The sequence below is a fragment of the Lissotriton helveticus genome, chromosome 9 (assembly GCF_964261635.1).
Source record: "Lissotriton helveticus chromosome 9, aLisHel1.1, whole genome shotgun sequence".
NCBI classification, from domain to species: Eukaryota; Metazoa; Chordata; class Amphibia; order Caudata; family Salamandridae; genus Lissotriton; species Lissotriton helveticus.
Window position 1 is genome coordinate 195,691,876 of NC_136070.1, and position 12,673 is coordinate 195,704,548.

Below are 12,673 nucleotides of genomic sequence, written 5' to 3' on the forward strand. Positions count from 1 at the left end.
CGCGCCGCGTATGAAGTGTGGCTGTGGCGGTGGGGGAGGGGAGGCGGTAGCGTCGGCACCCAGCCGCAGCCGGTAAAAAGGAGCTCCAGCCGCCCACCGTGCAGCGTGTGAGGACTGCAGCTGCAGCGGCGGGGCGCAAAGAAACAAAGACGGCATCCGACCTGTTTGGCTATGTGAATTAGCCCCCAGCGCCTGCCCGTGGTGCAACACAATGCTGGAAGTGAGGAGCTGGTAGTAACGAGGCTAGCCACCGCGACTGCCTCGGGCTGCCCTCCAGCTCCTCTGCCCCCAAGAACTTGTCCCTGCAAGAGATAGCGAGTGCACACGGGCCTGCCATATGAAAAAATGAAGAAAAGGCAGTAGGAAAAATAACACTCACTGTGGTCCCGGGGCCCCATTCTCCTAACTGCCACGGAAATCCAGCACCAGACACAACGAAGGGAAGGACTACTGGTGCCTGCCCACGAGTTCCCCTGCCATCTAGTGGCCACAGTGCTACAGTGCACAAAGAAAACAGGAGCAAGAGGAGGCTGCAAGGATTGCACCCAGGACGCTGGAGGAGTGCGCAGGAAAGCGTCAAAGAACACCACTGGACAAGCGAGGGACACTTAAGAACCCCACACCAAGTAGCTGCGCAACAGCACAAGGTAACTGTGGAGTAGCAGAAAGGCCTGCACAGATGACACTCGTGAAAAGGCGCAGGGAAACCTCAGGCGTGCGTGAAGGCAAATGCACAGCAACGCCACGCAGCAACAACACACGGCACCAAAGGAGTAAGAGGAGGATCTAGAGTGCGACACGGCCAGGAGCTGCGCAAGTGAAAAGACCGTGACAGTAGTCAAGCGCAAGAAAGCACCAGGAGTGCCCAAAGTGCTCAAAGAAAAAAGCGAGGAACGAAGATCAGCACTGCGACGCCAGAAGCGCAGGAACTCTACAGATGGCGCAAGGAACACGCCAGGAGACAGCACAGGAACACGACAGGAACTCTCCAGAAAGCGCAAGGAAGACGCCAGGAGACACCGCAGGTACTCTCCAGAAAGAGCGAGGAAGACGCCAGGAGACAGCGCAGGAACGTGACAGGAGTGCAATAATTCCACACCCGCACGACAGGACCGCGCAGCACTGCGCCCGAACGTGCCAGGAATTAGGAGCGCCAAAATGACGCGACGCGCCAACGCCAAAAACACCGTGACGGTGAATAGCGACCAGGAAAAGATAGCACAGCATGACGTCTCATGCCGAGGGTGAAAGCCGACCACCCAGTATTGTCGCCAAGGAAAGAAAAGAAGCAATTGAGAAGATAGCGACAACCGGTCCAGTCACTGAAAGAAAAGACCAATGTCTGAGAGCCATGCCCAGAACAGAGAGAAACAGGTGGAGTGCACGCTACCTGGAGAAGACTGGCGGGGAAGGCCAAGGTAGTACAGTGACCAGATCAGGTCGCAAGAAGGAACAAGGAGAAGAAGGGCGCGACGCCATAAAGAAAAGGAAGAAGGAACAGTAGAAAAGGTCGGAAGTTAGTGACAAGAAGACAGTGTCCTAGGACTAGGACAAGACCAGGATGACACGTGCAGAGTGCGCGCACTGCATGGGGAAGCCTGGCCAGAGAAGATGAAGAAAAGGCGACCAAGGTACGTCGTGAGAAGAGGAGAAGAGAAGAAGGAAGATCGGAATGGCACACCGCCACCCAGGAAAGGAAGAAAGGAGAAATCGGAATGGCACGCTGCCACTGCAAGAAGAAGCCGCCCCTGCGGAAAGAAGCAAGGTGACAAGCACTGGAACACCTGAGTGCAAGGGAAGACGAGCCTGGCAAGAGCACCGGCAGCGCAGACCAAAGACAATCACCTACGAGCCATCCATCCACATGGCGATCGCAGAAGAGAGCAAGCTAGACGGGTGGCGACATCTACCTCTGCGGTTTGAGCGGAAGATTGGATGACGAGACTACTCAGGACTCCGGAAGCTGAGGACCTGACCACCTCGCACCAGCCCGTGGCAAACCAGAATCAGAGGCCTCGAGGGACTCTGGTGGTAGCAAGTCCCGCACGGGAGACAGGTCTACCGATGCACGCCTACAGGACCCAAGCGGATGAAAGCCTCGCGAGCGGTGAGAAGAGTCGACAACTCAACCTTCAGGTGGAACTAGGACACGACGGTGAGGCTCGTGGAGTGCCCCGCTCACGGCCCGAAGGCTATGGTGGAGCAACACGACCGAAAACACCAGTCCAGTGGAAGCCTAGCAAAGAGGTCCTCCCGGATATCTGGTGAGAGAGGAATACCGGAGAGAGGGACATCCTAGTGAGAGGGATGTGTGCACCTACTCTATTCACCTGCCAAGAGTCAACACTAAAGCCTGCCCGGAAAAATATCACAAAGCCAGAAGAGAGAACAAAACCAGAAGACTGTCGACACCTGTGTCATCTAGTTATCTCTCATCACCAATGGAGCGAAGCAAAGGCAGGGCTGAGAACAGCGGACCGCCAGCACAGACAAAGAAAGTACCCGCCAAACAACTGCGGACCGTGCCTCCGAGAACTGCAAGTCCAGAATACAAGAATTATACTGCCTGCGGTTTGCAAGCAGCCAAAGAGACTCATTTTGAAAACGCAAGTTCAATGTTATTCTCTGTGTTTTCTGTCCCCCACAGGTTTTGGACTTTTTCTGTTTGGTTTAACTTTTTTAACCAATTTGGGAAGGGATGTAATGCCCAGCACAAGTCAGCATTCTAGTGCTGAGCCTGTATCTACACTGAACACCCACCCACCACTGATGTCACTGGTCAGGTGACACAGTATTAATAAAAGGGGCCGAGCCCACGTGCTCTGGGCCAGTTGCACCAGACCTCCAGTGTGTCCTGCGTCAGTGTATGAGTGCTTGCCAGCATGAGGGCCTAGGGCCCAACACAGCCCTTTACAGGCTCCTCTCTGACGGTTTAGCTTTGTGATACCAAGATCATATCCACACAATATGGCAAAGTGACCAAGAGGACGTTTTGCCAGCGATACAGCGCACAAAGACTATTGCTAAGAAATACCCATACCCCACTTAGCTCTCATGAGGATTCTAAACTGAACCCAGCCAATGCTATCTCTACATAGCTGCTATATTACTAAGGCTCATATTTATCTTAATGTTGCATCGCAGTGCGCCACTCAAGGGCGCACAAGGGCAACGCAAAACTAAAGTCAGATTTATGAAGCCTGCATGGCTTGATAAAGCTGGAGTAATGCAAAGGCATCTGTCATGTGTTGCTCTGCACCAGGGAGGCAGCACACATTAAAAGAGGAAAATGCCTTTCAGGATTGTTTTTGTGCATGAAGGTGTCCCTTCTGCCCAAAACCAATCCTGCTTACAAAGCAGGCACCCTTGCACCAAGGTGCAAAGGTCCCTGCATTGGCACATGGCAGCTGAAAGGGCACCAGTGCAAGGACAGGGCGGGAATGCGCTGTATGACATCAAATACAGAGTATTTCTGCTCTTACCCTTATACCAGGTGCAGCGAAGTAAGGTGGCTTGCTGCATTGTACTGTGTGAAAGTATGATGAATATCCCCCTATGTGTCTAGGGAAGGAGAAACATTCAAGGGCAGATTTTCTAACTTTTCACTCAACATAGTGGAGCAAGGCAACTTGCTAGGCTGCATTGCCTGAAAGGGAGACAGCAGAAATGTGCTATATCTGCCAAGATATGGCGTATTTCTGCTGTTTCTCTGAGCTTGTGCACTGTGTGCTGCCAAGCACCAATGCTGGTACCCTTGCGCCATAGTGCTATGGTGCCTGTGTTACAGGTGAGATTGTATTTGTGCAGGAAGGGACACCTTCCTGAACAAAACAATCCTTAAAGACATTTTCCTCTTTCTATGTCTGAAGCTGAATGCATCACACATAAAAAGAGAAGTAACAATATTTCTCCATGTTACACCCGGGTCTGGGAGGCATAACCATTTTGACGCATACCCAAGTTTACAACTCTTTATAAATCTGGGAGTGCGCGAAATCCATGGGAACGAATGGCCCCTGCTTCACTCATGGAACACCTCCCTGATGACAGGTAATGCAAGGCAGTGCTATACTTTACTTTCATGAAAGGTGAATTTTCGTGGATTAGTAAATCCCGCATAAGGGCTTGAGCTGATGTGGATTCTGTTGCATGACATAGGGGTAACGCACGCCCTTAATAAACCTGGCCCCAAGTATCACTGTGTTAATATGACTTAGAAAGAAATAATCATTTGCCTCAACATGGCCAAGCACCACTGGCAATGCTACTGAGCCAGAGCACAATTCAGCCAGCCAGCGCCCTATTTTATTACCGCAGAAAGTTACTCCTTACTCCATTAAGAGGCTATCATGATGAATCAGTATCTGCAACCTGGCAAATCTTCACTCCAGGCACCATCTGGATACAATAATATCATTATAACATGCCATCGATTAGCATTTCACTTAACAACAAAAAAAAATAATATATATATATATATATATACCACATAATACATGTGAGTGTCATAGAGACTGTACCATGTCCTATGCTGATACTAGAGGATTTAAATCAATAGATATCAGAAAGCATGGGAAGAAGAATGAAGATGACTCTCCATAGCGAAGGAAAAACGTGCTGAGAGGCAGATCTCTTCTACCTTCATCATAGGCATCACATTTGAGTTTCAGTTGCATATGAGGAAGAATGAAAGAATAAGTACTGCCAGATAACTCCTGCCTCAATTAAAAGACAAAAGAGTCTCAGACTACGTCAGCGGAAGCAGTACACTCAAGGAACATTGGCTCACGTGGTTACGCCTGACACTTTTCAAGCACATTGCTTCCAAATGCAAGCACATCCCTGTTGTTTCGCTGATTGCTGAAGATAATGGCTTGCATTGGAACACTGTACATCAATTCAAATGACTTTCAAGTGTACTTTCACTGCTTCATTGAATGCAGCCCTTCATGTCTTTCTACCGGTTTGAATCCTGAGAACAAGAGATTATAATGCAGGAATAAATGCTCTTCACCTTGGCCTGGAGGTGGGGCATTTAACTTCTTCACCCGTGCATTTAGGTATCTTAATCATACTCCTGTACTTAGCAATTCTAGGTTTATTATTCCTGCAGAGGAAACTGTAGATGATAGTGTATTCTATTATAAAGTTGCAGTGCCTGATTTATAAAGGTCATCTTACACTTGTGTGTACGTTTATGATTGTTTTCTAGTCACAAAGGGTTGTACGAATAGTACATGAGTCCAAAGGTGTAAGTTTACCTTTGTAGTTTAGGCCCATAGGCTGTACACTATTTGGTACCTACTTTTCTTATTAGCAGATTACGACGCTGTAGAGAATGGAGAGCGCCCTGCAAATGGGACAGGTATGCAGTGCCCAAGTGCAGGAATGGAAGTGCAAAAGAAAAAGTGAGCAGGCAAAAGCAGGGAGGACAAGCAATTAGACAGATCATGATGGGAAGATTGAATAGAAAGAATTTCTGAATGGAGCAAGATGGACCCGACATAGTGGAAGGCGGTAAAGGAAGTGAGGACCAGGACGGAGAAGACATAAAGACACTAAGCAGGTACAGGAATTGGAACATCGAGAAAGGGACAGGAAAGTGGAGCAGAAGAAGAGAAACAGCACAAACTGGAGGAGGCATAGTACTACAAAATATAGGTAAAGTAATTGCAAAGCAGTGTTCAAAGAAAGAGGCAAATTAGAAGAGTAAAGGACAAAAGTGTTAGTAAAATTATTTTGATTGAGGATTGTCTAAATGACTATTACGTGGTATACAGTGGCGGTCAGCAGCAAATAAAACTTGTAGGGGAAATATTTAACCCTCTGACAGGCACTGAAAAAAATAACGCCTCAAAGATGTCAATCGTGGTCCATTTTTTAAACAGTGTTTATAAAAAGCCACTATTGAGAGCCATGGAGTTGAGGCTGACGGTACTGCGAGTTTCTGACCGTGCCTGTCAGTGAGTTAAATCTACTTAAAATAAAAAATAAAAAAAACATTTACTTACCTACTGCCTCATGCTCCTCTTCTTCCTCTCGGCAGTTGGTGGCTCAAGCACAGGCTCCCAGAACCTCAGCTAAATCCCCTCTACCAATCCTGGCACTGCTCTCATGCTGCTCATGCAGCATGAGAGAAACAGCAGGATTGGCTGGAGCGCACTGGTTCGATGCTCCTTCAAACATTGGTGGCCTTTGCTTAGTCTCCACCCAGTTGCCTAAGACAGCTCCGGTTGGAGTGTTTAAATGGTGCATGTCAGGATGGCTATCGCAAGACGGCCTGCAAAGTGACGTGCACTTTAACCTGAAGTACACACTGTTCCTCCCTGCTGCTGGCCCCGCCCTCAGACTCGGCTCCTGCCAGCAAGAAAAATAAAATGTTAATTTATTTGTTTTACCATTTTATTTTTCATGTTTCCTTTACTCTCAGTGGAAGGATTACACTCCTCTGCCCTCATGGAAGCACCACCACTGGTGCTGTAACTAGCTCAAAAGGCTTTTGGAGTATGCCTGCCTTACCCCTAAAATCAGTACATAGGAACAACATGCAGAGGTCTACAGATTGATTTGTAGCTCAAGACATTTTCCAGGTCAAAATAACGTTTCTCACTTTCTATACTGGAAAAGTAGTGGCCGCAGTTTAGACAAACTTGGAAGTATTGCCAATATTTTCCCATAAAGGACCTCACTGCAAGGCACAGGAAAGGAAGGCAACATGGGATAAACTCTAGTGCACCTTATTTCATTGTTTGTCGTCAGCATACGTGTTAATGTGAAAAGACATGGACTGGATGGGTTGGGCAATAGCATTAGGTTGATTTTAAACAAAAAAGAGAAGTCATTGCTTTTGCTGTCTTCCTTTCCAGTCAATTTAGTATTTATCATAGAAGGACTGTCTGGGAATCGGTTATTTTGGCCGATATCTAAAATACGATCAGCCTTATGAAACGGTATGACAAATTTTCACCTTCGAGAAAACTGAAAATAAGAAATAGCTTTTCAACAAAAATATATTGTTTCAGCGGAAAAGTTGAATGTTTATTTTAAACGATAGCATGATAAAGTGATAAGAAGAGATCACTCTACAGGATGGAGGAAGTGTGAATCAGGAAGGGGAAATGATAACGGGTTAGCAAAGTGTAAGCGAAAGTTGATGGGTTTGGAAAAATGGAGTAAAGTGGGAGGGGTAATAAGGGGTTAGCAGAAAATTGGAGGAAATCAGTAATGTGAGGAAGGTGTTTAAAAAAGAAAGGAATAATGTGTTAGTAAGGATTTTTTTTAAAAAAGGGATAAAATTAAAAAAGGGAATAAAGGGTGTGGAAAAAAAGTGTAAACCTGGAATGGCAGTAAAGGGTTCATCAAAAGAGGGGGGCGTGGCTTAGGAGCCGAGGGGAATGGCGGCGTGAGCTCGGAGCTCCGCGCCCGATCCCCGCAGTTATCCTGCTGAAAGTTGCGGTGGCACCCGCGAACGCCCTCCGTTGCAGACCGGAGGCAGCGGGAGTCAGGACCGCGCCTTCGATCCCGGGAGCGGAGCTGTGGGAGTGCCCACCAGCGGAGAACGGGCGATTCCGGACCAGCGCGCGGACACACGCAAAATGGCGGCTGCAGCGGGCGCCAGAACTGAATAAGACGCACGCCTTGGCGAGAGCCGCAACTCCGGGGGTCGTGCTGAGAGGGGAGGCGACCGCTCTGAGAAGGGAACAGCCGGGCGTGGTCCCGTGGCCCCTGGGACCCCCACCGGTCCGGGTTTTGGACCAAGTCGTGACCTCGGTGTCAAGATGGCGGCGGAGTGCCCGCAGAAGGAAAAGCGGCTCCGATGAAGCGACTGCCCTGGTGATCCTGCGCCCGCCTCCTGCCGCGAGACGCTGAGAAGCGGAGCCGCTTGGGGGGAGGCCCGGAGTACGGCAGAACGTCCGGCCTGGAACGGGGCGGAGGCGCGGACCGCGGTCCTCGCCACGGGGGGGGGCAGCTATTGGAAGCCGCCTGAGAAATCGAGAAAGGAGCCCGCCCGCTGTGGTAGGAGGAGGCTCGGATGCGGACGAGAGATGGCCTCCTCCGTACAACCGGCGCTTGCCTCTGACAGAAGGAAAGGTACCCCATGATTAGGCTGTGGGGTTTTAGGTTTAAACCTATAATAACTGATAAAACTCCACTGAAAGAAAAATAGCCCTCACCGGTGAAAACATATAAACACTGAAAAAACACCTGCACAACCACAAACTAAATGACTTTCAAAGAAAGGAAAAAGAAAGTGAAAGAGTCATTTTGTTCTTACTGAAGGGGTTAATAAAATGTAACTTTGTTATACAAGCTAGCAGTAAGAAAGACTGGCTAACATTATTCTGCTTGAGTTTTGTTCTTTAGGGATGCCAATAAAATGTTGTTTCTTCTTCCTTTTACTTTTTTTAGTTTTATGGCCTTTGGTCTAAAGATGCAAGGTTTAGTTTCACGTTTTAGGTTTAGTTTAATTATTTTATAAACTGTAGAGAATCAGGACATATGAAACTCACATTTGATATTTTGGCTGCATTCGATTCTTTCACTGATAGGTAAAATGGCTAGTTTCATAAAAATCTTTCCTAATATGTGTCATCACATTTGCCCACAGAGAATGGGTAAACACCCTTAATACATCAGACCATAGTTTCTAGTGGGTCAGTATTGATAGTTGGTGAATTGCCAACACCTCAGGCTTTAAACATTAAATGCAAGGTATAGTGACAAGTATACATATCACCAAGCATCTGGGATAGTGGTGAAAACGTGACACCAGACGTTTGGAAAACATGGAACAAAGTGTCACTTGTTATGCTCTGCAAAAAAGGTTCTTTACAAGTTCAACAAAGATTGGAGTGATATTGTTTGTATTTGTAGTGATTTAGCTAGGTATATAAATAATTTGTGTGATGACCTGTCAAAATTGATACCCGAGCTTAAGTGATTCCCTGTAGGAGATCCTTGCCACTTGTTAGATGGTATGCTGAAAGCATCTTTACAATCTTCAGAGTTAATGAGGGATGCTATTCACTTTTTAGTCCATTCTGGTGCACTGTTTTCTTATGCCCAGGAACTAAAACACAAATTTTTATCATTTCGTGCTTTATGTGGCATCAAAGAAAGAGTCATCCCAACTGTGCCTCTTAGCTGACGGTTCTCTGCCCATGGGGCTATGAATGCTGAGAGGGCCTTTTCACAGAAGTTTACATGGGAAGGAAAGCACGAGCGCACATGACTAAAGACTCACTGAAGAAGTATTGTATGGTGTATTACAATAAGATTAATTTGCAAAAATCTCTTTGGATCTCATAAACACTATATGTACACTGTCTATATACCATGTTCTTTCAGTGCAGAAAGCAAGCAATGATAAAAGCAAACCGTTCTATAAACACCGGAAAAACACTTTTTCTGTTGTTTTTAGTGGCGTGAAAATGTGTAACCACTGATAACAACTGTTTTTTAAGATATTGAAAAAACTGACAAAACCCCACCAGAATTTACCAAAAATAGAAACTGAAAACAGGACAGCCTACCCATGATACACAGGATCTGCTGCGCCAGGGCCCCATAGACAGAAAGATTGGGGAGTTGGGAAAACCCGCGGCTGACTTGGGTGATCGAAGGGGCCCGACGGCGTAGCTGTCACCGCTGAGCTGGGAGGAGTGCTGTGGTGGCTGGCTGAGGGAGGCTGCGGACCCTGGTCACACGCAGAAGAGCAGCAAGCAGGGATTAGTCGCAGAGTGACCCCGGAGGGGCCTTATGCTACAGCTTGGAGGAAGGGGGTCTCCTCTGTGGCCTCCGGATGCGGGTGGACGGCCTTCACACGCTTTGAGAGCACAGGAGAGGGTGGTGAGCCCAGGAGAGAGCATCGGAAGCGCCTACATCCCGCCAAGGGTGGAATGGTGAAGCTGCGTGAGGACGAGTATCCACTGTGACAGCCAGACCTGGGGACGCCTCAGTTCCATTGGTGCACTACTGAGAGGGTCCGAAGCAGTGCGGACTGCGGCTAGGGAGCGGGCCTCCCAATCGTGAAGACCCCAACGAGAGTGCAATCCCTGCCTGTGGATAGGGCGAGAGCTGAGCCCTGGGACCCTGCCCCTATGGCTGCCGGAAGTGGCGGTGAACCCCTAGGCGCTTGCTGGTGCCGTGGCTGAGCCCAAGATAGCTGCACGGGGGAGAAAGGGGCCAGAGAGACCACCCCACAGCTGAAGAGTCCGTACACACGGGGGTGGGCGGAATACTGCTGTGGTGGGGTCTTGGATTCCCCGCTTGGGGACGACACAGCGGTTGATTCTCCTGGTGGGCAGCCGGCTGGGAAGCTAGAAGCCCGGGGCGCATAGTTCCTATGATACCGAGGTCTATCGGGGTCTGCTGGGCCCGCCCGGCGGCTCCACTGTGGACTGCCGACGGTGGCGTGACCTACGAACGCCCACCATGGGGAAACCCAAAGGGAGGCCGGAGGGAGCTGCGACCTCGGACGCATCGAAGGGGGGCCTTGTGGGGCCCTCAGACCTGCAACAACTTCAGGACCGCATACTGGAGGCTATTGCGGCCACGAGAGACGCTTTGCAGCATGACATTGCGCAGGTGGTGTCGGGGCTGGGACTCCTGAGGGCTGACCACGACAAACTTAAAGATAGAGTCAAAGAGGCCAAAGACATTTTGTGGGGTTGGCCCCAGCCCACAAAAACATGAAGGAAAGACTCACGGACGCTCTGGGCTCTGTTCCGGCTAGGCCTCCTAAGCCGGGCCTGCCCCCGCGGCCGGTCGTAGCCAAACTGCTGCACTATGAAGACAGGGACCTTTTACTTCAGAGGGCCCGCGAAAATGGGCCGTTCCAAGTAGCGAACAGTAAAGTGACCCTATTCCCTGACTACACCTTTGAGACGCAGAGACTGCGAGCCTCCTTTTTATCTATCAAACGTGAATTGCGCAATGAGGTGGAGGGGCCAGATCTTTAACACCACTTACTCAGCTTTCGCCAGGGGAGCTATGATATGGATACGGGCGGGCACCCCATTTCAGGTGACCAGACACATAGTGGACCCCGAGGGCAGGTATGTGGCGGTGGAGGGCAGACTACGAGGCAGGACATAATACTGTGTAGCATATACGCGCCAAACACTGACCACTTGACCTTCCTAACGGGAGTATCGGGGACGCTTGCACACTTCTTGATGGGTCGGGTCGGGCGAGATTTTAATTCAGTAACAGACACGGCCCTAGATAGATCCCACCCACCACTGGGAGATTCCCCTGTACACCGCCTCACGAAGGGGAGGCTGGACTGGCAAGAACGATGGGGTTTGCTGGACGCGTGGCACTCACAACACACAACTGAGCGAGACTACTCGTTTTTCTCGAGCCTCAATGACCTCCACGTCCGGATTGATTCATTTTTGTACTCTCGATCTGTCATGCAAGCTGTGACGCAGACCGAGTACCTCACCAGGACGCTCTCGGACCACAATCCGCTGTTGCTTAGTTTGGATTGGGTCACGGAGGTGTCCCGAGTCCCGACTTGGAGGTTGCGGCCTGAGACATTGGATGACCCACTGTTTCACGCGACGCTGGAGGAGGGCATTGCCCAGTATTTCGCGGAAAATGAGGGGTCCACGGCTACCAGAGCGATGGAATGGAACGCCTTTAAGGTGGTAATTAGCGGTCAGTGCATAGGGAAACACGTGGGCGTACGGAAGGTTTTGTTAGAGGATCTGCAGAAGGCGGATTACAAGTTGAGAGAGGCCGAGAAAGCGCGACCGGGCCCCCCTGAGCTTCAGGAGGAGGTCGGCTTGGCTAGGGAGGCAGTGGCGGTGGAAGTAGAAGGCCTCCGCAGCTTTGATTACAAGGCATACATGCTCCGTGCCCATGTTGAGGGGGACAAAGCTGGAACGCTACTAGCGTGGTTAGCCAACCCCGCTAAACGAAGCTCCCCAATACTGGCTGTCGAGGGAGACGGGGGCCGGATTGAATACTCCCAGATGGAAATACTAAATTGCTTTCAGGGATACTATGAGAACCTTTATAGGAGCGCGATAGCTGGGCAGGAGTCCGACATCCAGGCTTTCCTCGTGGACTTACAGCTGCCACGATTGGATCGGGAACAGGCGGAGATCTTGGGTAGGGACATTGAGTTAGGGGAGATCAGGGGAGCGATTAAACGAATGGCCTGCAACAAAACGCCGGGCCTGGATGGGTTACCCATCGAATTCTACAGCAAATTCATGGACTTGCTGGCGCCGAGACTACAAATGGTATATAATGAGGCCAAAATAACCGGCCATCTGCCCCATTCTATGCGCGAAGCACTGGTGATACCACTACTGAAGCCGGGGAGGGAGAGCGAAAGTCCGGCCTCCTATAGGCCGTTGTCCATGCTCACCACGGACTACAAAATATTGAGCGCCATACTAGCGGCAAAGCTCCTACAGCACATGCCCGACCTGGTCCACAAAGACCAGTCGGGTTTTATACCTGCGCGGAGCACGACGACGAATATACGGAGACTCACACGCTTGATTGAAAGTCCGTATATGGAAGCCCGGACCCCCTTGGTCCTCTCGATAGACATAGAGAAGGCGTTTGATATCCGGGAGTGGGAATATTTATACAGAGCCATGGAATACTTTGGCCTGGGAGAGGGCTACATTAGATGGACACGTATCCTCTACAC